Source organism: Canis lupus, chromosome 17 (assembly GCF_011100685.1).
Source record: "Canis lupus familiaris isolate Mischka breed German Shepherd chromosome 17, alternate assembly UU_Cfam_GSD_1.0, whole genome shotgun sequence".
Lineage (NCBI taxonomy): Eukaryota > Metazoa > Chordata > Mammalia > Carnivora > Canidae > Canis > Canis lupus.
Window position 1 is genome coordinate 10,578,015 of NC_049238.1, and position 26,023 is coordinate 10,604,037.

Consider the following 26,023-nt stretch of genomic DNA (forward strand, 5'->3'; position numbering starts at 1 on the left):
CTTCTCAGTCTGGCGTGGGTGAAAGAGACAAAACAGATCATTCCAGGGCAAGGCTGTCATTGCTGGGAGAGTGTTGCGTACAGGACCACAGGACATGAATCGCTCTGGTTGTACATGTGAGAACAGATAACATCAAGGTATTTTTTTTTTTAATGTATTTGTAACATGCCTTTCAGAATCTCAAAAGAGAAATATTGTGGGGGTGCCTGGGTGGCTCAGTTGGTTAAGGATCTGACTCATGATTTTGGCTCAGGTCGTGATCTCATGGGTCTTAAGGTCAAGCCCTCTCGAGGGCTCCACACTCAGTAGGGAGTCTGCTTGGGATTTTCTTTCTCCCTCTCCCTCTGTCCCCACCATGCACACGCTCTCTCTCTCTCTCTCTCTCTCTCTCTCTCTCTCAAAAAAAAAATCTTTGGTGGGGGATAAATAAAAGGGAAATGCTGTGAAGCACATCTTCCCCAGAGTACCTGAAAAGGAGAAAAGGTCTCCCGTGTGTCCTAGATCACGGGGATCACAACTGTGGAATTCACTAAGGAGATGACTTCATGAATCAACAAAAATCCTCTTCTTCCCACTGAGAGAATTCATTGCCCTCCATATTATGATTCCCTTTCCCAGCCTTTTGGGAAGAGTGGAGGTGGCTGCTTCAACTGTGTTCATGTGTCTGTGAGGAGGATGTGAGCTCTGTTATTGGCACTTGTGATGTGGGGGTTGAATCAGGACATGCAGTAACAGCTTATGATCTCCCAGCAGCCTGATGAAGTGGAAAGAACAGGAGATTTACAGCCAAGAGAAGTTCTACAAAAATAGTAGTCTTTTGACTTGAAGTACATTATCCTACGGCCCAAGCTTCAGTTTCTTCATCTTTAAAGGAAGAATGACAGTCCGGGCAGGAGCCCCAGAGGATAAAATAGGATCTGGCACCCTAGTGGCCCACTCTTTGGTTCTCATGCTCCCTGTTCTCACTGCTGTACCAATAAAATAACTTTCCCAACCGGACATCGTGTTCCCTGACCCACCATCACCCAGCACATCTTGTTCAACATGACTAGTACTCCTCCGTCAATGCTTTGAAACAGCCATTACCCTGATAACAAAAAAAAAAAAAAAAAAAGGAAAAAAAGAAAAGAAAAGAAAGACAATTTGTCAAAGCTGTTTTTGGTGTAGGACCACGTGCAAATGTTTATGAGAGCATTCAAGGCCCTGTCTAACCTGCCTTTCCAATCCCTTTCTCATTCTTTCCATGAAAAGCCTCAACTTCCTCCAAGACTACTTGGGAAGCCACATGGATGGGCGTGCAGTGGCCCTGTCACCTGGAATACCTTTTTCTCTCTAATGGCTTTAAATCTTAACAATTTCTCCAAAGTTCAGCCTAGCATCCCCCTTGTGATTTTGTCTCCTAGTGGCAGCACCCTCTTTGTATACATTATGGGGTGCATTGTTCATGCCATTACCTTAGCAGATTAACTCTTTGATAGCCAAATAATTTCCAGGTCCTTGCTGCGTTGGTTGGCCCACGGTGGAGGTGCTTTAAATAGCTCTGGAGCTTTCCACATGTGAAAGTCTCCTCTGCCCAACTAGAGGCCAGGTTTCTCAAGGGCAGAAGAAACCAGTTATCAAATGTGTTTAATATCACCCACAGGATGTATAAAGTGGTGTTGTCTAAAAGGAAAAAAAAAAAAAAAAACAGTATTCTCGCTGAAATGGCATTCACTTGGGTTTTGAGTACATCGGTCATATTTAATTAAAATGGCTTGTATGAATGAAGCAATAAATGCATGAATCTTCTCACCTCCAGTTTCTAGGGGATAATACATATGGGTCAATTAGAGAGGCTAAGAATATGTTATTTGATGGTTCCTTCTTTGCCTCCTCCCCTTCCAGGTGAGCGTGCCCGGCCTGAGAAGGAGGGTAAAAACCCAAATGGCAATTTACTTTCCTAAAGTTTTGACAAGTTGTTGTGCTTACCACCCTTGTCAATTCCCAGTACAGCAGTAAGGTCACCTGAGCAATGGACTTGAAACACAATTGAAATAAACAGAGTAGACGGTGAATTTCTAGCCTGACTGCTCATAAGCCTATTCTTTCCTGGCCTCACTTTGAAGTTCTGCAAAAATAAGGCTGATGAAGGGATTCTTTCATGCTTCAAGGCCTCATGAAACCTACCATAACACCTCCCACATTCTGTACCTTTTCAGAATCCGCCTAAGGAAAGCAAACACACACACATGCCCCCTAGAGTTCTCCACCACTGTGTGGGCCTTTCATTTCGCAGTCCTCTTGAAAGTGTTATTTGTGAGGCTTAAAATATTGTGAGTTTGCAGGGGGAGGAGACAAGTGCTCTGGAGAAAATAACACACTAGGATAAGCCACATCACATTGTTTCTTCTGGGACACATTTTGTTCTGGGAAAATGTCCTAATAGCCTCTGATTTCAAAGTTACTGTGTATCACAGCACTGTGCCTGGGAAAATACAATGACATTTTCCATGATGATATTGTAGTAAAATAATAGCTCTTCAGTCCCATAAGCAGCAGATTGACGTTCAACATCTATTAGAAATAGTGAGCGCTGAATATCTAATCTATCAAATAGCTCCGGGGACAGGACTGATTTCACGGTGGGAGCAGGGAAGGGGGGAAGATTTCATAAATGAAGGTATGATACACATTTTAGCACAACATCAGCTGCTTTTTTTGTTCCACAGTGAAAAACAGAGGCACAGCTTATTAGGGAGCTGGTAACCTACAGTGTACAAAGCACCGGCTTGGGTGACCATGACCTACACACTGGCGGAGGCACCATAATTTAAGTGTAAGTCACTCAGCTTCTCTGTTTCCATTTCCTATTTTTTTAAATAGATGTAATGAAACCTACTTCATACAAATTCTTAAATAAAATCTTTTAAAAAAATTATTTTCTTTCTTTTCTTGAAGACTAGAACCAATGTACAGCTCCTAAAATATACTAGTCATGCAATGGCTGTCACTATTGTCACTATCTGATGAAAATGTGAAATGTGAAGCCTCTCCTAGACCTCTGGCACAGCATCCCTTCCTCACCAGCCCTGAATCATCTACCCTCATGAACAGAGAGAGCAGCACTCCGACAAGCGCGTAGCATTTTCACCGAAGACACTCTGACCTTCCCTGAAGTCTGCTGATAGGCTAAAGGTAAAGGATGGGAAACATATAAGCTATTAGGATTTATGTACCTTGAGACTTCATGAGCTCCTCCAGAAACGCAGTTCCCTTCTTTAGAGGCAATTTTATTTTATTTTTATTTTTTAAAGATTTTATTTGTTTATTCATGAGGGACACAGAGACAGAGAGAGAGAGGCAGAGATATAAGCAGAGGGAAAAGCAGGCTCTTCACTGGGAGCCCGATGCAGGACTCAATCCCAAGACCCTGCGAGCATGTCCTGAGCCAAAGGCAGACATTCAACCACTGAGCCACCAAGTGTCCCAGCAATTTTGTTTTAACCACAAATCCAATGCTCTAGGACCAAAAATCTAGACACCTGGCCACCAGAAATTCAGTATCTTTCCTTTGTGTGTATATTAATTTTCTATTGTTGCTGTAACAAATACTACCAGCTTAGTGGCTTAAGACAAATTAATGATCATATAGTTCCGGGGATCCCTGGGTGGCTCCGTGGTTTAGTGCCACCTTCAGCCCAGGGTGTGATCCTGGAGTCCCGGGATGAGTCCCACGTCGGGCTTCCTGCATGGAGCCTGCTTCTCCCTCTGCCTGTGTCTCTGCCTCTCTCTTTCTCTGTGTCTCTCATGAATAAATAAATAAAATTTTTAGAAAAAAATGATCATATTGTTCTGTTACCCAGAAGCCTGACACCAGTCTCACTGAACTATAAACAAGGTATAGTAAGGACTGCATTCCTTCTGGAGGCTCTAAGGGTGAATCTACTTTGACGCCTTTTAAAGTATCCAGGAGCCACTCCTATCCCTTGGCTCATGGCCCCCCTTTTTCCACCTTCAAAACCAGCAACATTGCCTCTCTGCCCCCATTTCTGTTGTCACATTGCTTTCTCTGATCTTCTTCTTCTGCCCGCCCCCCTCCCACTTTTAGGAGCCTTTGTGATTATACTGAATCCACTCAGATACCCCAGGATAATCTATTTTAAAGTCCACTAACTAGCAGCCTTACTTATACCTGCTACCTTAATTTCCCTTTGCTAAGTAATCTAACATCTTCACAGGCTCTGGGAATCAGGACGTGGACATCTTCAGGGTAGCCATTATCCTGTCAAACACAATTGGATTTAAAATCTTTTCCACAGAAAGAAACCACCTTAACAAGCCAAGCTTTGCCATCAGCGAGAAGGCAGTCTAAACATCTATTGAGCACCAGTTATGTGTTAGTCACCGCACATTTGTTAACTCAAACCTCAGGACAACCCCCATAGGTGTGCTAGCAAAGGACCTTCTTGCCTCTCCCTCTGCATTACTATAACACTAGAGTGGAAGTTTATTGTATTTCATAGTAATCTTAAAATTCCAGAGAAAAATAACATTCTAAGAGAATAGAAATTAAAGAGTCTGTGATTGAGAGGCTTGAAAAGTATTTCTTAAATGAGATATATTACTTCTAATATCTATTGAGGAACTTATATTTAACATTCCCTAGGCTAAATGCTTCTGACTTATATTGTTACCATATTATTTTAATTCTTAATTCTTATCAAAACCCTAATAGGTGGGGCACGTGAGGGACTGAGTTAGTGTCCGACTCTTCATATTGGCTCAGGTCATGATCTCAGGGTTATGGGATTGAGTCCTGGAAAAGGCTCCCCACTCAGAGGAGTCTACTTGAGATTCTCTCTCTCTGTGCTTCCCTCCCCACTCTCTCTCTCTCTCTCTCTAAAATAAAATAAATCTTAAAAAAAAAAAAACTAATTGGCAACAGTTTGTATCTAAAAGAAAGAGAAAAGGGGATCCCTGGGTGGCTCAGTGGTTTAGCGCCTGCCTTTGGTCCTGGGTGTGATCCTGGAGACCCAGGATCAACTCCCACATCAGGCTCCCTGCATGGAGCCTGCTTCTCCCTCTGCCTGTGTCTCTGCCTCTCTCTCTTTCTCTATCTCTCATGAATAAATAAACAAAATCTTAGAAAAAAAAGAAAAGAAAAGAAAGAAAAAAGACTTCAATGATTTGGGAAATTGTTCAAAGACACATACTAGTAATTGGCAGAATTATCATTTGAGCCCAGTTTGGGTGACTTGAAATGCATGTGTAAAACCATTATACTAACTGGTTCTGATGTGTTTGGGTCACAGGGCATCTAGTAAAAACTGAAGCTTGAAAGGATTTTAACTTGAATTTAAAACAACATACTTTAAGCTATGTCAGAATCTGTGTTTAGCCTCCAAAGCTGATTTCTTTGATGGAGAAAATATTCCTTTGGAAAGGTGAGCATAGGCTATTCCCTTGGGGAAAAACAGGACCTTGGCCGGGCTCAAGGGGGACACAGGTATGCATTTGGGAAGAGGTGATGTCTGAACAAACAGGAGGAAGGAAAAGTGTTCCAAACAGAAGACAATAGGATAAAAACAGAGATTGTCAACCTCCACAGAACATGCAAGAAACTGTGATGTGAATACTAGTATAATATAAAATGTGAGAAAGGAAATGCAATGGGATAGGTAGACAAAGCAAAGCATTCAGGTCTTTGAATGCTATGCTAGAATTAGAAAGATTTCTAAGCAGAATTAGCATGACATTTGTAGTTAAAAAGAATGTAGAGCAACCACATTTGAGGGAGGATAGGACCTGTTAGGTTGGTGCCAGTGCCTGGAGAAGAAATGTTAAGTTTGAGTGAGGATTAGTTCGTAGTGATAGAGAGAAGGGACCCAACTGGGAAACACTCAGGGAAATTTGAATCCCAGTCCCTGAATCAAGCAAGCCTCCTCCTGAGACAGTTGGGCTGCTGTTCTTTGAGCAGTGGTGTGGCACACTGAGGTGACCTCAGAGGTCCCTTTCTTCTCTGAGACTGGAATTGAATTGCTTTGAGGTGCCAAACCTCTGAGGAGGCATAATGGAGAGCCTGTCTTAGCCCTTGCATCAGCTCTCAGCCTTTTTGGAGGAAGATTGTATCTTCCAGCTGAAGTCAGTAAGAGTTGTTTGGGTTTTTACGTCAGGTCCACGATAGAAACTCTGGGTAATGTTCTCATTCTCTCTCTGGACTACATACAATACACACTGTGTTTTATTTGTTTGTTCAGGGAGAAAACCATCCTTGGATTTCCCTGTTAGGAGAAGGGGTGGGGAAGGCACAACAAACATCAACCCAAGTACATTTTCACATTTCCTTACTAATGACTTGATGGTGCTTCAAAAATGGATAAAGATTTTACTAAAAACAAAAGGACAGGCTTCACCCTTCAGCTAAATAATGGTACAGACCTACCATTTTAACATTTCTCTGACTATACATTTATTTAATCACTACCTAGGATTTGCTGAATGACCCAGTCAGCAAACATATTTTGGACCCTTCTAGGAACCAAACTCCAGGGAAGTATTTAGCAGTTACAGGGCTGCACCACACATGTGACTCAGCTTCTCCAGGGTTTGGTTCTTCCTCCACAGAACGGAGGTAATAAGAACTCACGTAACAAACACAATGTCAAGTAGAGATGATCACGCAGTGATACGCCTAAGGCTGGGCAGCTAAAAGTTGGAAGTTGATTTAAATATAATCGCACAAGGGCACCTGGGTGGCTCAGCAGTTGAGCATCTGCCTTTGGCTCAGGGCGTGATTCTAGGGTCCTGGAATCGAGTCCTGCATGGGGCTCCCTGCAGGAAGCCTGCTTCTCCCTCTGCCTATGTCTCTGTCCCCCTCTCTCTGTGTCTCTCATGAAGAATAAATAAAATCTTAAAAAAAATAAATATAATTGCACAAGAAGGGTTTAGCATCAGTTTTCTACCTGGAGTTCACTTCTTTCTACAACAAGAATAACCCTTGCTCCCCACCCCCTGCCCCACAGGCATAGAACACATAGGCAGATCATAGCGCAGAGCATTCAAAGAAGAAACAGGAAGCTCTGGGACTTCACAAAGGTGAGATTTCATTCTTAAGTAATACGTAATGAGAGACAAGCATTTATAGTTGTTTTTGGATAGGAATAATAATGAGATTAGCAGTTTGCATATATCGAGAGCTTTCCATATGCCAGGCACCATGCTAAATGGTCTTCCTAGAACGATTTCATTTTTGGTCTTCACGATACTTTATCATTTGTTTCCCCATTTTACAGATAAGAAAACTGACACTGAGGGAGGTTGGCATGATTGTCAGATGGTACACAGTCAGTATGCTAACAGTCTACTTGGTGCTTGACAGTCCAACTCTAGAGCCTGTTGCTAACCATATTCTGTATCACAGAACCTTAGCCATATGCTCAACTAAGCTAAAAAGTCTAAACATTTTCTTAAATGGCCTCCGAAAAGTGGAAATAAGTATATACAGACCAAAGTGGAATAGAAACAACACGGAACACATGCAAGAGAAAGGGACTCAGTAGAACTGAGCATTAACAAAAATGAAGGGAAAGAATTTCTTAGAGTTTTCCTCCCCCCTTAGTGAGGAGCTTTTGTTAAATTGATGGCAAAATATCACTTCATAACTGATCTTGTGTATCTGAATAGTATGTGAATATGCCGCAAGATCAATTTTTAGAAATAGATGAAACCGGAGCTGATGGTAGAAGGCCTTCCCCCTTGAATATCGTGGAGGTCAGCATATGGACAATAAGAAAAGAAAAGGTCAACTTCTTATCTTTACATTGATGAAGACTTACAGGGAGGGAAGAAGAGATAAAAGGTCTCAAGTATGTGCTGGTTTTTCAGGCTGCAAAAAGGTAAGTGAAGAGGTAAATGGCCCTTTGCAGAGCATATTCACGAACTATTTAGCAAAGATGGAAAACTAAATTCTCTATGCTAAAAAAAGAAAAGAGAAAAAGGGACTAAGTGAGCTTCAAGGAGCTTTTTGAAGAGGTGTGGTGGGCCTGAGCATGGCGGGGCCCTCCTGGTGCTCTGGGAAAGACAGCAAGGGGAAGAGCTTTCAAGTGGTGAGATGTCAGGAAGATAAGTCTTGCACGTATGATGTATTACAGATAAAATATATGATACAGAGTGAAAGACGACCTTGATCTTATTCCACTTCTCTATTGTTTATGGTGAACTTTAGCTACTCTATTCTTCCTATAATTAAATTTATATATTTATTTTTGTGGCATGCCTAATATTTAATTTTATGTGATTTGCACTGCTACAAATTAAAAACCAATCACTGCCCCCAAAGTCTTAATAAAGTCAGTTTTATAGGCACAAAGTTCTCTTAAGAGAAATCACAGAGCACACGTTGCATCCCACTCCTGGATGAGTGATCACAGAATAAACACAGGCCATGGGACTTTGGTACAAGCAGAAACTTGCATCAGTTTCCCCAACGAACAGATGACCACAGCTAAGATCTGTCTTCCATACTAATTACACTAAAACAACTAAGTTAAATCTTCATAAGCACCAAGCAGTCCCTCTGTCACATTCTAAAAACATCCTAAACAGAAGGAAACTTCCAGAAATTATTTTATATACGCATGTATCTAAGGGAACTCACTTAGAGCAGTTAATGAGGAACTTTTGAAGTCAGATGGCCCAGGATTGGAACCTGAGCAAATGGAGCAAGTTACTGAAATCCTCTCAGCTTCAACTTGGTCTTTGGTAAAACTAGGTTACCAGGACTTCTCTAATGGATTTACCATGAGCGTTAAGTTACATAAGAATGTAAGTTACAGGGGCACCTGGGTGGCTCAGTGAGTAAGTGTCTGCCTTCAGCTCAGGTCATGACCCCAGGGTCCTGGGGTCGAGCCTGGCATCGGGCTCCCTGTTCAGTGGAGGGCCTGCTTCTCCCACTCCCCTGCTTGTGCACTCTCTCTGTCAAATAAATAAATAAAATCTTTTTTTTTTTTTTTTAAAGTAAGTTACTTACTTTAGAACCAGATATATTGAAGACATTCACCCCAGAGAAGAGCAGCAGGACAAAGTCTGGTACAGAGATTTGGGAAACTCAAATTACCTACCCTCAGAACAGAAACACCCTAAGCCAGCTGGGACACCGAAGTAAAACAATCATCCAAAAGCACTCAGAGGACATCATGTGTGAAAGCATTTTCCAACCTTAAAATACTGTCATTTTTAAAAAAAATATTTTATTTATTCATTCATGAGAGAGGCAGAGGGAGAAGCAGGCTCCATGCAGGAAGCCTGATGTGGAACTTGATCCCAAACTCCAGGATCATGCCCTGAGCCGAAGGCAGATGCTTAACTGCTAAGCCACCCAGGTGCCCCTAAAATACTGTAATTTTTAACGTCATTCTTTCCCCAAACAGTCCAGGGCTGTACTATAAATGCCTTGAGATCCAGAGTTATATGTGTGTTATTTACCATGAAATAGCCAGAATTATTAGCTACCCAGGAAGTATTTTTTAATTGAATAAAACAAAAAATGAAACATCTTCCATGGACACTGGTGGCTGAATTTAAAGCTTCTTCCTGGCACTCTAAAAGACCTGAACAGAAAAAAAAAAAAAAAATCATAAAGCATTTAGAGCACCATCAGCCTCACACAAGGGAAGAATATGGGAATGGGTTATCTGGAGGAATTGCCCTTCATTGCCAAGGATGATGAATGGCAAGGCTTTGGGAAGATCAGATAACCTGAACCAATATGTGAAGGTTCATTAACGAGCCCATGGTCCCACTGGCACAGCGTCACATGTCACGGGGGATGTCACAGGTCATGAAACATAGGCACTTGCAATTTCCCACTGGGGTGGTATTTATCTTGAATTATTTACCACCAGATTTCCTGACAGTGGGAATAGGCCAATAAAGTGGTTTTTCTAAGAGGGTGGGGGTCCTCAAGTTGTAATTAATCCATCTCTAAAAGATTGAATGGATCTTACAGAGCCACAGTCCATAAATTACCACAATTAGCCTCTTTATGGCATCATGCAAGTTTCATGGCATGAGAAACCACATTTCCAGAAAGAACAGTGAGTGGAAAACACTTTGGAATAGATTGCCTCTGATTCCTGTAAGGTGGCATTTCTTTCAGGCTACATTAGCTCCAATCATTAGGGTGAATACTATCCATTGGAGAAATGGATGACGGAATTTTAAAGAAGGCAAAAGTGAGATGGCTCTTCATCAAAAAGTACGTCCTAGCCCCAGAAACCATACATAGGGAAACCGGCTATGTGAGAAATAATTACAATTTGAATGGGTAGACTCAATAACTCATGACCTCTCAAAGATTGTCTCGTCACCTTTGGGATGGAGTCCAAACTCCTCAGCTTGATGGGGACTGTAGGCCTCTCATAAGCTGGCTCCCGGCTCCTTCTCCAGCTTTCTGTCTCAGGCTCCCCACTTAAATACTGCACCCTGGGTTATACAGAACTATCTGCAATTCTCAATACACACCATGTTTAATGGTAGCGAGCGCTTTCTCTTCCAGTTCCCTGTGCCCGGAATTCTTTCTTTCCCTTCCTGCTGGGCACAACTGAACCTATAATGATTCTGTTAGAATGCTGGCCCCCTGCCCCCCCATAGAACTTTTCCAGATGATCTCAGGCATGGCAGCTCGATCCCTGGCTCTTGCTACCAATTGTCTCAGTGCACCTGTCTTCTAATGCCAGGTCCCCTGCACTGCCACTGTGAGTGTCCTTATCTGTCTCCACAATCCAGCCATGAACTCTTTTATGACAAGGACACTGTCTCATTCCTCCCCACCCACCCACCCCCTTTTTTTTGAAGCCTGCCAGAGGGACAGGAACAGGATGGGCACTCTCACAATATGGTTTTGATAAAGACTGGGGATGCCACAGATCCCAGAAACTCTCAAATAATGCATATCAATAAAACAGATACAAATTCCAGATTGGATATGAACCCATAGGGCTATTTTGCCATATGACAGAATGATAAAAGCTGCCGTAGAAATATTGATCTCAAGGTTTGAGCTGGTCACTATAGCTGAGAAATGTACAAGGTATTACATACTGAAGTAGTTACATGTCTGTGGGTGACGTGGTCCTCCTGTCTGGAACCTTCCCCACCCCTAAGTGTCACGTTTCATCTGTAAGGCTATGGCCAGGTCACCCACCAGCAATTCTGTGAGGTTTTTGATGTTAGCTTCAAGAGGACCTCATCTCAGCTTTCTTTGAGTTTGTACAGCACTTTATTGTTTTTGTCTTATAGCATTTTTAACTATTTCCTGTATATTGTAATTATTTATGTAATTTTTTATTAATTCACATAAATTACTAAGACTGATGTTTTGTACTAAATTTGAACTTACTAAGGGAGGCATTCTATATACTCTGGATATGGATATCTAGTCTACCTGCTTCTGGATATCTATTACTACATAACAAATAACCCTCAAAATTGCTTAAAACAACAATTATTTATTCCTCATAGTTTCAGGGGGCCAGGGAACTGGGAACTGCTCAACTGAGCAGCTCTGACTTGGAGTTTCCCATACAGACACAGGCAAATAGTGGCCAGAGCTCGGACAAGAGGAAGCTAAGGCATCTGAGGGCTGACTGGGATCTCTTCTCTTCATGTACCCTTAGTATCTCGCCATATGTTTTATGCACGTGAGCCTGTTTGGGCTTCCTCACAAGATGGCAGCCTCAGACTTCTTAAATGTCAGGTCAATGTTTCCAAAGCAAGTGTTCTAAGAGGGCCAGAAGCTGCATTGCTTTTGTGACCTAGTCTTAGAAATCACAATATTAACTAATATTCTATTAGTTAATTTAGTCAGAAAAGTGTAAGTTTAAGAGGGAAGATATACACTCCACCTCTTGACAGGGGAGAAGGAAAGTTCTGGAAGTGTACACGGGACAGGAAATATGATAGTGGTCATTTTTAGAACATGCAACCTGTTTCATGCAAGCATAGTTTTTAAGAATATTTTGTTTATTTGTTAGAGAGAGTGAGAGAACAAGAAAGACAGAGAGAGAGAGAGCAAGAGAGAGAGCACAAGCAGGAGGAAGGCAGAGGGAGAAGGAGAAGCAGATGCCCTGCTGAGCAGGGAGCCTGATGTGGGACTCAGTCTCAGGACACTGGGATCATGACCTGAGCCAAAGACAGATACTTAACCGACTGAGCCACCCAGGTGTCCCCATGCATAATTTTTATTCTTCTTCCCTAACACTCATCCCAGATGCCTGGATGAGCCAACATACTTACCTAATCCTCAGCTATTAGCTGCTTATCCAAGAGAGAAAGTAAAGCGAAAGATGGATGTTTTATTAACCTTAATGATTAGCAAGAATTGGGTATATATTATTCCTCTCAAGCAAATTCAAGTCAGGCCAAGCAAATGCCAATTTCAATGATTTTAGTAGTTTAGGAGCTATTCAGAAGAAGTGTCTGACTGTTTTCCTCTGACTTTCCTAAAATATTTTTTATTACAATTCTATTATCTACCCAATTGATAAAGGTCCTAAGTATTTCAGTAATTTCTTCTATTATTTAAGGAGGGAATTTCTTTAGCCAGCTATTAATGTGTGTGTGTGTGTGTGTGTGTGTCTTAATTGTCAAGGCAGACATTTTTTTCCCTTTGGCAAGAGTAAAGATCATTGAGTTCAAGAATGTTTTGCACAGCTGTTCTATTTTGAAGCACAGATTTGTGTAGTGTGGTATGTGTATTTATGTGTAATTCTGAATTCAAATAAACATGTTAAAACACACAGCACACATATTTGAGCAAAAAATGTAGAGTAACAAACTCTCATATTGTTCTTTTACACTCCATCTGTTCAAAACTAGCAGTTTGAGGAACTTAGTACCTTTTACCAGAAATTACATTAAAATATTGTCTCCTCTCATAAATTGTCAGTTTCTTGAGTATAAGAATTATGTTGGATGCTTCACTATACCCTGAGCAGAGCCTCTATGTTTACTGAGCAAGTAAGCATGAATGTCCCACTTGGCAGTCAAAAGACAAAGATCACAAAATCCAGCCATGGGTACTGATGAGTTATAACAGACAAAGTCTTATTCAACAATTAGCTTTGGGACTAGAAGGTAAATGCAAATACAACATTGTATTTTTTCAATGTTTATCCTTACTGTAGGCTTTTTTTTTCCTGCTATGGACATCTTAAAAAGGGTCTATAAAATTTTAGGGAGCAAACATTCAGAACTACGCAATCTGTTCCCGGAGATTCTAGTTTCTTCTACAAGCAAGTAAAGAAGAAGCACTCTGCAGGATGCCACATTAAAGTTCTACCTTCAGACTGGTAAAACTATCTAGCATTTTCCACCTAAGGTAATTAAAAAGATGAAAATATATGGCATTTATAGGAGCACTTTAAATGTCAACAAGTATAATCCAAATGCAAAAGATTGCCCCAAGAGGGTATAATTTAAACTTGCCCTATACCAATTTTAGGCACCACTAGATAGCATTCAAGACCCTCCAAGATTAGACCCAAATCTACCTATTTTAATTTCCATTCTCTTCCAACTCAGTCTCTAACTCCAGTTAAGCAAAATGAATTAGTGTCTCCCTTATGAACCAAATCCATACCCAATCTCTGCCCCTTCCTCCCACCCCTCAGTTATTACTATCTGGGATTTTCTGCCTCTTTCCATAATTGATGGAAATGCTGTTAATTTTACCAATTTAAGTCTCAGCTTCAATTTCCTTTCCTCTCATGTATCTCTTATGGATTTTATAGTATAAGAATGATATAGTATAAAAATGATATAGTATAAATAGCAAGATGCCAGTATAAACAAGATGCCAGGATATCTGGAGTTAATTCCATTGGGATCATTTACAAGTTTTGAGTCCCTCCTCAAAACACGTGGCACCCTTATATAAAAAATAGGGCTAAGTAATATTCCTCACTGAGCCTCATCAAACCAGATCAGCCAGTCAGTGAATCAGGCAACCCCAGGAACTATACCAGGAACTGTGGGAAATAAAAAATGACTATGACAAATCTACTATCCTCAAAGAGAACAGAATCTCCTAGGAGAAACAGTCAACTAACAATAATACCATGGAGTCCTGGATATACCAGACTCTGGGAGTACAAAATGTCCTGCCAGATAATTTCAGCAAAAAATATTTTTCTTAATAATAAGCCAGATCTACACACCTGCCAGTAAGAATGTTTAGAAAAACATGGAAAGTCTGAGTTCATTTGCCATAGGTTGAATACTGGCAGGAGGAGAAATGTAACAGTGTACGAAAGTCTCTTCCCACTTGGTGTAACACACTGATGTGCTCTCCTTTGCCCCAGCCATTCCTTGAAGGCGGTGTGGATTCTGGAGGAAGAGGTGGAGATAGGCAAGATCGTGTGTCTTCTGGGTGATGGAGACAGAAATCATGTCCACTTTCATTTGGAGAAAGTGGAAACAAAGTGAATGATTCACCTGGTTTTAATGCAAGCAGATGGCAGGGTCATGGGAACTTGTTTAAAGCATTAGTGAACTGTCTCTTCAAATTAAGGACTTCTGAGAATTAAGAGTTCTGAGAAACCCCCATGACTCTCAAGGCTGCATGTTCTCCCTGAGTAATCAGGCATCTAACCCCCTGAACATTAAGCCACAGGGAATATATAGAGGCATGGCTGATTGCTTTCAGGAAGTGCAGGAATTCCCACTCAAGACAACATGCAATGGGAGATAACCAGGGATGGCAAGAGTGAGCCACCCTCCACTTAGTAGAGCTACAGGTTTTGAAGAATCACAGAGCAGTGGGGTAGAAATGAAGTAATGATGTCTGAAGAAGCTTTCAAATATGGATGGGTCTGAATCTTTTTTTTTCTTCTCAGAGACCCATTTTATTCAGATCTGTACATATGGGGACATCAGCCCAAGCCCAACCCATCTTAGCATGTATCACTCTGTGGAGAATAAAGCACCCTATGTACACAACCAAAAGCTGTACTGCCTGTGCCCCTGGAACCTGGGTCTGGCCCTCCTCAGCCCCTTGCCCCTCCAGGGTGTCCAAAAGGGACAAGTGGGGACCTGCCCATCATCAGCACAAACAACAAAATAAATAGGTGTTGGGGAAGCCATGCTTGGGGTACTGCTCCTGGTTTCCTCCTAGCTTTGGGAGCCAACAGCAGAGGAAAGCAGTCAGCCCCAGGGTGGTCCCTTCCATGTCTGTGATCCCAGGGCTGCTGCTCACCAAAGGGAGGGCACAAGGTAGAGTGTTTGTTCACCCCCATCTCTTGGTCCATCTGGGCCCTATATTCATCATCTAGTGTCCATAGCCTATGCTTTTCTCCTTTTGACCTTGTGGTGTCTTGGTCAGGCAGGGGGTAAAAGAAAATAATTCAACCCCATCAGCCTGTACACTGCTGGGGCCGGGGGTTTATTTGTGTCGTTGGGGGTTGGTTCCCCTCCAGCTACTCACTCCAGGGGCCAGTGGGGCAGCCCGGGTGGCCCAGCGGTTTAGCGCCTCCTTCAGCCCAGGGTGTGATCCTGGAGACCTGGGATCGAGTCCCACGTGAGGCTCCCTGTATGGAGCCTGCTTCTCCCTCTGCCTGTGTCTCTGCCTCTGTGTGTGTGTGTGTGTGTTTCTCAAGAATAAATAAAATCTTAAAAAAAAATTTCAGAGTTTCTTCGGCTTACATTCAGCAGTGCAATATCCTTATATATTGGAATGATTAAGCATCTACACTAAAAATACAACCTAATTTTATTTATTTATTTTTTTTTTTTCCTTACAACTTAATTTTAAAAGGAATTCATTAATCTAAAATCTCAGAAGACTTGTGTGCCTATTTATGTATGTGTATACACACACACACAGGCACATGATATATATGTGTGTATACATACGAATATATATATCAAGATATACAGGATATACAAGATATTTATACTAAGTCATTGTGCTTTGCATGTTTTATACAAGAAGTTTTTAGATTGGCAATTTGAGGTTAATATAAAAAAGAAAGTTAGACCTGAAAAGTCCATTGGCCATTAATTAATTCAAATCCCGCTTGTTAGAGTTGAGAAAAAAAAACAGGTCAGGTAAAAGGAAGTAATTCTCTTTAAGCTATGTAGCAGTGCTGACAGAAAATATACCAGAACTGAAGAACCTGAACTAGACTCGATTTCAAATCCAGGTCTAATAGTATCAAGCTCAAATTAGAAAATTGTCACTCTCAATTTCCACATCAGATAGGCATTTTCTATGAAATACATCTAAAAATACATAATCCACCTATTTAAATGAAAAAAAATCATGACTTACAAAGAGTACAAAATCTAAACTCAACTGGTTTTCTTTACTGAATACAGCAAACAAAAAATTAGTTTAATTTATTCAGAATCTAAAATAATCCTCTGAAAAATACCTCTGAAAAATATCAGAATTAAATTCTGATCTGATTCAAAAGATTTTTATCACCATCTTACTCTCTGGAAACTCATGTTCTCTAAAAGAAATTTTAGAGAGTTCTGTGGAAAATGCAGTGTTACTTTCTTAATCTACAAGCTGAAATTGATAGCATAATCTTATAACATCTTGGCAAAAAAACAAACACAACTCAATCTTAAACTCATGGCATGGGTTAAAATACTCCAGATTCTAGACCTGATCCCATCAAAGAAGTTAGGTATTTTCCATTTGTCATGAAAGCTTCCTTAATTAGGATCCAGAACTCCTGAAGGAGAAAGAGAATGTATCCTACCTTAGTAGGGTCTGTGCTCAGTGGATGTAGATGGAGGATGGAGCTAGAGAAGCTTGGTTGGCAGGAAGTCCAAGCAGACTATGAGAAGTACATGAAAATTTGAAGCATAAGTTTAAATGATAATCAAGGTCAGTGTTTTATTAGGCAGCGCCTGGCTACACAAAAACCTAAGTACATCAAGGCTATGAATTGTTTCCTCTTTCCCACTGGTCTGGGGACAGCTAAAGATCTGGACCTGGTGCTTCAGGAGAAGTCTCCATGAAGCCAGAAGTGTGTCTGGGCTCCAGTTAAGGAGCACGGGGACCAGAGTCAATCAGGACAAGGACAGGTTTCCCTCAGGAAAAATCAGGTCGTGCTCAAGGACAATTACAGATACACTAGAGGGGGAAAAAAATAGGCTCTCCCTCTTTTTGTGAAGTGACCAGTTTTGTTCAAAAGAGGGGAAAAGAGAGTGGGATATAAAAAATAAATAAATAAATAAAGCCAAAGAGGGAATACTAGGCAGTGGAGAAAGAAGGGAGAGGAAGATGTTAGGGCTGGGAAATAAAGGAAAGCAGGGATCTTAGGAATCCCAGTACTCCTCCAGCAGATACTGAAGGATTAGGAGGCTCCCAGGTTCTATGGGACTCACAGTTTCCACTCCAGATTCGAGCCTGGTGCAGTGGAGATAAGTTGAATTTGTCACCAGAGATGAAGTCCTTGCTCCGCCACTTACTACATTGGATATTATCGAGTGAATCACCTTATCTCTCTATGAACAGTTTTTTCTTCTGTAAAATTCAAAGAACAATGCTGCATTCACAGTCTTAACTGTGAACACTAAGAGGTGTACATGAAAGCATTCTGTAGACCATGAGTTATTATGCACACGCTATGATTATGCTACTTGCAGATCATATAATGTCCAGATGATGTTTTCCCTCAATGTACTTCCTTCTAGAGCATAGTGACCAAGAAGTAGTTATTTTTTTTTTAAGATTTTATTTATTTATTCATTTGACACAGAGAGAGAGTGAAAGAGGCACAGGCAGAGGGAGAAGTGGCTCCTTGTGAGGAGTCCAACGTGGGACTCGATCCCAGGTCCTCGAGATCACAACCTGAGCCAAAGGCAGATGCTCAACCACTGAGCCACCCAAGTGCCCCCACAAGAAGTGGTTATAAATGGACAGCCAAGAAACTGATATGAATCTTCACACATTTGCTACTGGCACTGGGGTTACCTTCCAATGCTCTCTTCAACTGCCCTGTCCTAAACTTTCCTACCCATAAAGTACACAGAGACCTTCCTACCATGGGCTCCTCAGGATCCAGGAATGCCCTAGAAGATATTCTCAAATCCTTGGCTTTCTGAAGTAAGTGGTAGAAGGATAGTAGCTGATTCTAAATTGTAGTAAAATATACTTTGAGCTTTTGGATGCTATGTAGTTCAAATTCTGGGTTTTGTGTCTCTAAGTACCAGCCAGTAAAATAGTAAAAAGGAGGAATGCATTTTTTAAATATTTGTTTCACTTTAAGTCAAGAGTTTAAAACCTGTTTCATTGAAAGAAACATTTTTTTAAAGTAAACCCTGTTTCATTGATTTGATTTTTTAAAAAATAGTTCAGAGATAGAAATATAACCTGGGAGATTGTTCGCTTTTCCTCACCTCTGAGTCTGTAAAAGCATAGCATTCAGAATCCCTAAGGCCCCTGTGAAATCTGGCCTTTGTCCTACATAAATGGAAAACTGGGTGGGGAGGTGACTTGCCCAAGGACACCAATGATTGGCGATCGGATTGGGCGAGGATCCAAATCTCAAGTGTTCATGGCACCAGACTTCACCTGCCGAGAGCTCTTCTGGAGCAGTGATAAATCCTCAGTCTTGGCTGCATACTACAACCACCTGGGAACTTTTTAAAATCCCAACACCCCAGCTACACCATGTACCCCATATACCAAGTAAATCGGAATGTCTGGGGGTGAGAACCAGGCATTACCTCTTCTTACAGCCCCTCAGCAGACAAATTTGAGGACTACTGTTCTAGAGTCATTTTTTCCATGCCTGAATGACAATATAAAAATTCTATATTAATGTAAATAATACTGGCTTGGTTTATGGAGCACTTGCTCTGCCCTAGGTACTGTGTCAAGCACTTTTCCTGCATTATTCATTGAGTTCCTCACTACAGCCTGACAAAGCCAATGCTACTAGTATTCCCATTTAATAGCAGAGCAACCGGATACCTATCCAAGTTAAACACGTTACTCAAAGTCATGTAACTCTAAAGTCTCAAGGTCCACTGTGGGCCCCAGGGCCCTTATGGACCAGACTAAAGTATACCCTTAATCTGACAGAGACATAGTAAGCAAGGAGGCCTTCTGTGGCTGAGGTGAGAGTTGTGAAGGCTTATCCAGTGACTCTTTCTTAATCTCTACCCACGTCCTGATAAAAGCTCATTATAGGTCAAGACACCCAGTCTTACGGTGTGAGCCCTCCATCAATCACATGAGTATCCTGAACTTAGAAATGATGCCAGATGGAGACCATTGGCTTTTGCATCGCATAGGGCCATCATTAAAAACTAGACTTTACACATAGTTTGCTTCAGGTTTTGTTCCACTTGGTTCTGTTGACTACCAGATGCCAAGACTTCATGGTACCTGTGCATCCCCAACATCCTGATCCAACTACTCATAGGATTTCCTAATGTCCAGCTTCTAGATGTTATGTGCTTGCTTCCTCCAAAGTCAAGCAAAGAGAGGTGGAGACTATGTAGGGTGGGCAATGGCTCCCTGTCATAGTGATTTTAAGATTATTTTCACAGACAGAATCAGAAGCCCAAGGGCAAATTCTCTGAGGTCTCAAAGCTTCCTACAGGACTTTTAAATTTCGCACATCATTGACAAACATTTAAAAATTAAAAATAGCATATTCTGAATTATCAGAATGACTGCTTTATTTCCAAACCCTTTCTCACAGTTCCAGTGTTCAAGTTTGTAATTATATTTACAAATGAGTTTTCACCAGTCAAATGGTGCCACTTTAATTGTCCCAGGCTAATGAGAAAAGAACAAAGGCAGATTTAGTAGGCAAATGATGAATTCCCGCCGCGTGAACTCCAAATGGCATCACTGTGAACTGCAGGCACGAAGGTTCTGAAGCAGCACAAAAAAAAAAAAAAAAAAAAATGGGGAAAAAATTGTTTTCAGGCTGACAGAGTAGGAACGGCACGTTAGAATGAAGGGAATTGTCCATACACAGCCCTGGTACGAGTGGCATTTAGTTTCAGCAAAATTAATTGCTCTTGAAAATTCAAATTATTTTTGCTTTTGTGATGTATTCAGTTTTAGCTTGTTAATTTGTTTTGACTTCAGACTAGTATGAATTAAAAGCATCAGGAGTTTAGACCTAGTTTTCTGTGTATGCATATTTAAGTAATGGGAGGATAAAATAGTCTAATTTCATATTGCAGGGTCTGTGAAAATATTTACCTTGGAAAGGATCCACACCTACCACAATTCTGACCAGGGTGGAAGCTTGGCTCCATATGGTTCTAAGTGGTTCCCCATAGGTCTCGTCCTGGGTTTCCAGAATCAGCTCCTCATAGACCAAGGATGGGAGATACATGACACCGAACACCACTTACAATTTCATTGGCATTTAAGAGATTTAACTTGTTAATCTAATTTTTTCTATTCTTAGACTCGTATTAATGTTCCAATTAAATTAGGAAATGAGGAAACGAAGAAAGGATGTGTTTTTAATAAACTGAATTTCCATTTGGGTTTTATTAAAATTGCTATGGAAATTATCATGAAAAAGTCTGTCTCAGAAAATAGTAATATCAATTGTTTCTATTCTGGTGACAAAAAAGGCAATATTAGGTGTGGCCCTGGTCCATGCGTAGACAAAATAGTAAGCAGTGCCACTTAATTGGGAGCCTTCCCACGGCAAGAATGATCTTGCTCCTCTATGAATTCCTCACACCCAAACCGGTCCTAACACATGACAGGTAAGTGCTTGTTAAGTTCACTGCCATACCTTGCTTGGCAAGCTGCCTCCCGGGACTCAGCTGGAATGTTCCCACAGCCTCAGCCCTGCCCCTTAGTTTAGGGTCCTGTGAAGCAATCCCAAGACAAAAATTCTACAGCTCAGCATCAAGTCAACCTAGATGTACATCCCGTTCTCTGCTCCTAGTGACTTGTGTCTCTGATTCAGAGCCTCTAGCTCAGGGAGAGGGGCCCTTGAACCTGATCTTTCCAGTTCTCCCAGAGGTTGTGTTTGGCCCCTGAATGTCACCACCCTGGGGCTCTCTCTCCTGTGTCAGGTCTTCTGGATACCAGCCATCTGCTTGCCTCCACCTCTGCCCATTTTGCTGCCAGATTATGCCATCACTCCTGGAGGAGGTGGTAGGCGTGGAGATTTTGGCTGTGAGACTGTGGGCTGAGGAGGCATGCAGTGTTGTTCAAGGATGGAATAGATGACATGCTGCTTTACACCTGTGTGGTTCTGGCCACATTAGTCACCACTCTATGGCTCAGAGTTTTCATCTATGAAATGGGCATAAAATATAATTTATAAGAGAGTTGTGAGGAATAAATGAATTCATTTGTATAAAGCATTGGATACCTAACTCACCATGAGCACTCAAAAATGCTGGCTGTTTTCTCTTGTTATAGAACATTATACCCATGCCAAATATCCCTGGTACTGATAATTGGCCGCCCTATAGGCTCCCCAGCCACTTCACTCTGGTTTTCTCACCAAATCTCTCCTATCTCCTTTGGTTAGCCCCTACATGCTTTTCTAGCAGAGGGCCCTCAGGTCAGCATTTGAATCATCAGACAACATCTAACTACTACTTCATAGTCTTTAATCCCTGCAAGGCCAATGTTCTGAACAAATGTCATTCTGGTACCCGTTGAGGTGTAGACGTGAGGGTTTCTCTATAACAGAATGCACCCACTCTGGTATTGTAGACCAAAACCATGGGGCCCCAAGTGTACATACTCCCTCACTGTCCGGTAAGCAACCCCCTAGAGGTGGGGATATAGTGACAGACGCTACACAGCCTTCCTATGAGACACAGGCATGGAGTAGGAGATCAGGCAGGTGAAGGTTTAGAGCAAAAGACAGGAGTAGCACAAGAGAAGTTCAAGAAAGCCACTAATGGCATGGCAACAGGAGCTCACCTTTGTCATTTTTCAGAGCTTTTCAGTTTGCAAGTACTACATTCTCTCATTTTATCCTTACAGAAACACAATGAAATGACAGAATGTGTTTGAATGACTAGGACAGTACTTAATACATTTTCACCAGATGTGAACCCTTTCAAAGGAGCTGATACACCCTCAAAATGAGGTTCAAGAGCAGCACAAAAAGGTGGCTGTAGCTTTAGCACTTTTGAGGTTAGCCTACTGTGTTCTTGCTGATGGTTGAATGTTCTATAACCTTCCCCATTGGTGATTTTTGAGAATTCAGTTCCTGCTTTTCTGGTTCTTTCAATTCAGCAGTCTGTATCTGGGAACTTGTCCAGACTGGACTTTGGCTTTCTTAGAACTCCATTTCTATAAAACCATAAAACCCTTTTGACGTGTATCACAACGGTCAAAATTTGAGATACTTCTCTTGTTTCCTACAATGTGAACTTTGTTTACACCTATAGTATCTGGTCCCCAAAGATGGCCACCCCCTAGTGTTCACACCCTGTATAAATACTTTCCCTCAGTGGGAGAGGTACCTCTGATTTGCTTCTAGTCAATATAATATGGCAAAGGTGAAGGCATTTTGCAGATGTAATCATTTTTACTTAATCAACAGTGAGTATATCCTAGGGCAGCTTGACTTAGGTGAAAATCCTTAAAAGAAAATAAGAGGATTGGATCCTCTGTGAGGTGGGAGCCTTGCTTTGATGGCTTAATGATGTGAGTGTCCATATTGAGAAAGCTCAAGTGCCAAGGAACCATGGATGACCCTAAAGACAAAGGATGGCTACCTCCTGCCTTTAAGAAGCTTAGGCCTTCCCTCAATAGCCACAGGAAATTAATTCTGCCCACAACCTGAATGAACTCGGAAAATGATTCTTCTCTAGTTGAGCCTTCAGATGAGAACACAGCCTGGCTGACACTTTAATTAAAATCTTGAGAGATCCTGAGCCAAGGGTTTAGCTAAGCTGTGCCTGGACTCCTGACCCACAGAAACAGCCACAGTCATATCAACTGATCAACTAGTCATACTTGTTTAGAAAAACTACAAAATTGTACCAAATTGAAACAACCAGGGTGATAAGCCTTATGGAGTGGGGGTGGGAGGATAAAAAAAACACCAAAATCCAAACCAAAAGCAGAATGGCCAGTTCAATAAAATCATATTGAATTTAACTTGAAGTTTGGAATGTGTGCTACCTTTTAGTTAGTATCCAAATTCCTTCCCAAAAGTGCATTATTATGCGCAGCCTTATTAAGGAAACCAATTGAAGCAGCCCTATATTGACAGGCAGATATTATTCACAACTCACAGGGTCCCAATGAGCATGTGTAAATCCAAGGGGGTACACAAAAGTACAAAGAATAAATGGGTGCATCCCTGCAGTGGTTGTCAAAAGAGCTAAGCAGCTTGATAGTCCCAAGTGGAGTCAAGAAAGGGAACGTTTGTGGACACGATAGGGCAATTCACTGGAGGAACAAACACATACATCACAAAACCTACAGAGCTCCTTTTTGCAGATTTCTCATGCTATAGAGAAGGGGCGTGAAATTAAGCAAATGTATGCTACTCTAACAAATGTCATATGTTAAAAAGTCTGAGTTCAGGGTTCATAAATTTTTTTAAGGTTGGAATTAAAAACTTCAAGACAAATTGACTTTAGGAACCCCCATCACTGGCCATTCTGACGCTACTCTTTGTGCTGCAGGATGGATAATGAGGAGTGGCAAAAGAAGCTGGATACTGGTCAGCAGTCATCTATCCACAGAAGAGCCAGGTAGATGCAGTCACCCACAGACACAGAATTCAGTACCAGGAGGAATCTTGTGTTCTTTACTCCAATATTCCATATGGGGCTGGAAAATTTACTCCACACTCCTTTGAAAGTTATCTGTTCTACTGTTGATCTTGTTTTTAGAACGTTCTTCCCTCTTATTTATTTGTTTAATCATGCTCATTCTATATTTATCTTCTGGAAGGATTTGGGACAATTCTTATCAACTTCCAGCAGCCTTTCTGAGGTGTACCTGGTTATCATTGTCCCTGACTATTCTCATGTCATCTTGGGAGCTCAGAGCTGTGAAGGGCAGAGAGGAAAACCATTTTCCAAGATCAGTATACTGTAATTAGGCTGTTTTTCAAATTTCTCCCTCTTCCTCATCCTGAGACTGATCCTGATGACCAATATCTTAAAGCTGATCCTAGTAGATCACTCAACTCAGGAAAACTCATGACCAAGTCCACTGATAATTCAAATCACACTCTGAAGAGAAGAGGGAGGGCATGGGTATGGTGTCTATTCAGAAATCAAAAGAGAAGCTCTGCTTTTATTTTATGTGTTCACATATTGAGCTGCTATGTAGCTCCTTTTTTTAATTTAAATTCAATTAGCCAACATATAGTACGTCGTTAGTTTTGGATGTAGTGTTCAATAATTCATCAGTTGCATGCAACACCAAGTACTCGTCACATCATGTGCCCTCCTTAATGCCCATCATCCAGTTACCCCACTCCCCACCCACTTCCCCTCCAGCAACCATCAATTTGCTTCCTATGATTAAGACACTCTTAAGGTTTTTCTTCCTCTCTGATGACTTCCCATAGAGTGCAGTTTCGTCTGAAGAAAGTACTGTCCTTTTTTTAAAGTTGGACAACTCTCACCCTAGCCCATTTCTAATTTCTTCATTCTTAAGTTTTATCTCAACCTTTCACAAACTTGACTCATAAACTTAAAGCCAGAAAATTTGCATTCCTGATTAGAACACTAAAATTTTGATATGCTGTAGATGTGGTTATAAAGGAGTCATGCCTAAAGTGAAATGAGCAGGAAATCTTGAAATGAAAACCAGGAATACTATCATAAATAAATAAAAATTAAAAAAAAAAGGGATCCCTGGGTGGCGCAGCGGTTTAGCGCCTGCTTTTGGCCCAGGGCACGATCCTAGAGACCCGGGATCGAATCCCACGTCGGGCTCCCGGTGCATGGAGCCTGCTTCTCCCTCTGCCTATGTCTCTGCCTCTCTCTCTCTCTCTCTCTGTGTGACTATCATAAATAAATAAAAATTAAAAAAAAAAGAAAACCAGGAATAGAGGTTAAAAAAAAAGTCCAAGTTTGAATATAAAGAACTGATTGATAGAATTCCATTCACTAAGCAGAAACGTATCTGATATTTTATTGCCTATGATTTTATTTACAATATTTATGAAAAAGAAAAAAATTAGTAGCAGAAAATAGATCAGTGGTAGCCCAAGGGAATTTGCTCTGTATCTTGGTTATGTAGTGGATACTTGATAATATATATTTGTCAAAATGTAAAGAAGTTTGCACTTAAAAAAGGTGAATTTTACTGCATGTCAATTATACCTGTCCGATGGCATTGTTTTGTTTACAGAAAATATATATTGATTTCATCAGAATTAAAACATTTGTGCTGTAAACAACACCATTCAGAAAGTGGAAGACAATACACCCACAAAATGAAAGAAAATACTTGTAAATAATCTGACATTGGACTATATCCTGAATACATAAGGAGCACAGACAACTGAATATTAAGGGAAAAAAACAAGGAGAAAGTACATGGTTAGACATTTCTACAAAGATACACGAATAGCTAATAAGCACATATAAAGATAATCACCGTCATTAGACATTGGAGAAATGCATGTAAAACCAATGAGACAGCACTTTATACCACTCGTACATCTACATTAAAAAAAAAAAAAAAAAAAAAAAAAAAGGAGAGAGAGAAAAAAAAAAAAACCCAGCATGTTTTAACAAGGATGTGGAGAAATTGTAACCTTCATACCTTGCCGGTAGGAACATAAAATGGTGTCTCCGATTCTTTGAAAAAAAGTTTCTCAATTCTCAAAATTTAAACACACAGTTTCCATATGATTCACTAATTTCCCTTCTGGGTTATATAGACAATATAAATAGAAATATATATACACATAAAACTTGGGCATAAATTTTTTTCTAATGTTTTATCGAGGCAAAATACAGATAAAACTTACCATCTTAGCCATTTTTAAATATATCCTTCCAGGGTATAAAATATATTCATAATGCTGTGTGACCATCACCATCATCC

The 26,023-nt window shown here is 40.9% G+C and overlaps 2 long non-coding RNA genes across 4 annotated transcripts in view; one reads left to right on the forward strand and one right to left on the reverse strand.

The window, feature by feature from the left end:
• LOC111090500 lies at positions 1–24,898 on the forward strand. 3 transcript variants are annotated; one of them, XR_005372114.1, is made up of 6 exons: positions 1–137; positions 2,709–2,815; positions 2,938–3,174; positions 7,002–7,074; positions 13,215–13,357; positions 14,340–15,575. It is a non-coding gene; the product is annotated as an uncharacterized LOC111090500 (long non-coding RNA). The 3 variants fall into 3 exon arrangements; XR_005372113.1 differs by lacking the exons at positions 13,215–13,357; positions 14,340–15,575 and adding an exon at positions 23,638–24,898; XR_005372115.1 differs by lacking the exons at positions 13,215–13,357; positions 14,340–15,575 and adding an exon at positions 8,996–12,105.
• Positions 1–26,023, reverse strand: part of LOC111090501 — an 87,766-nt gene that overhangs the window by 4,021 nt on the left and 57,722 nt on the right. The window lies entirely within an intron of this gene.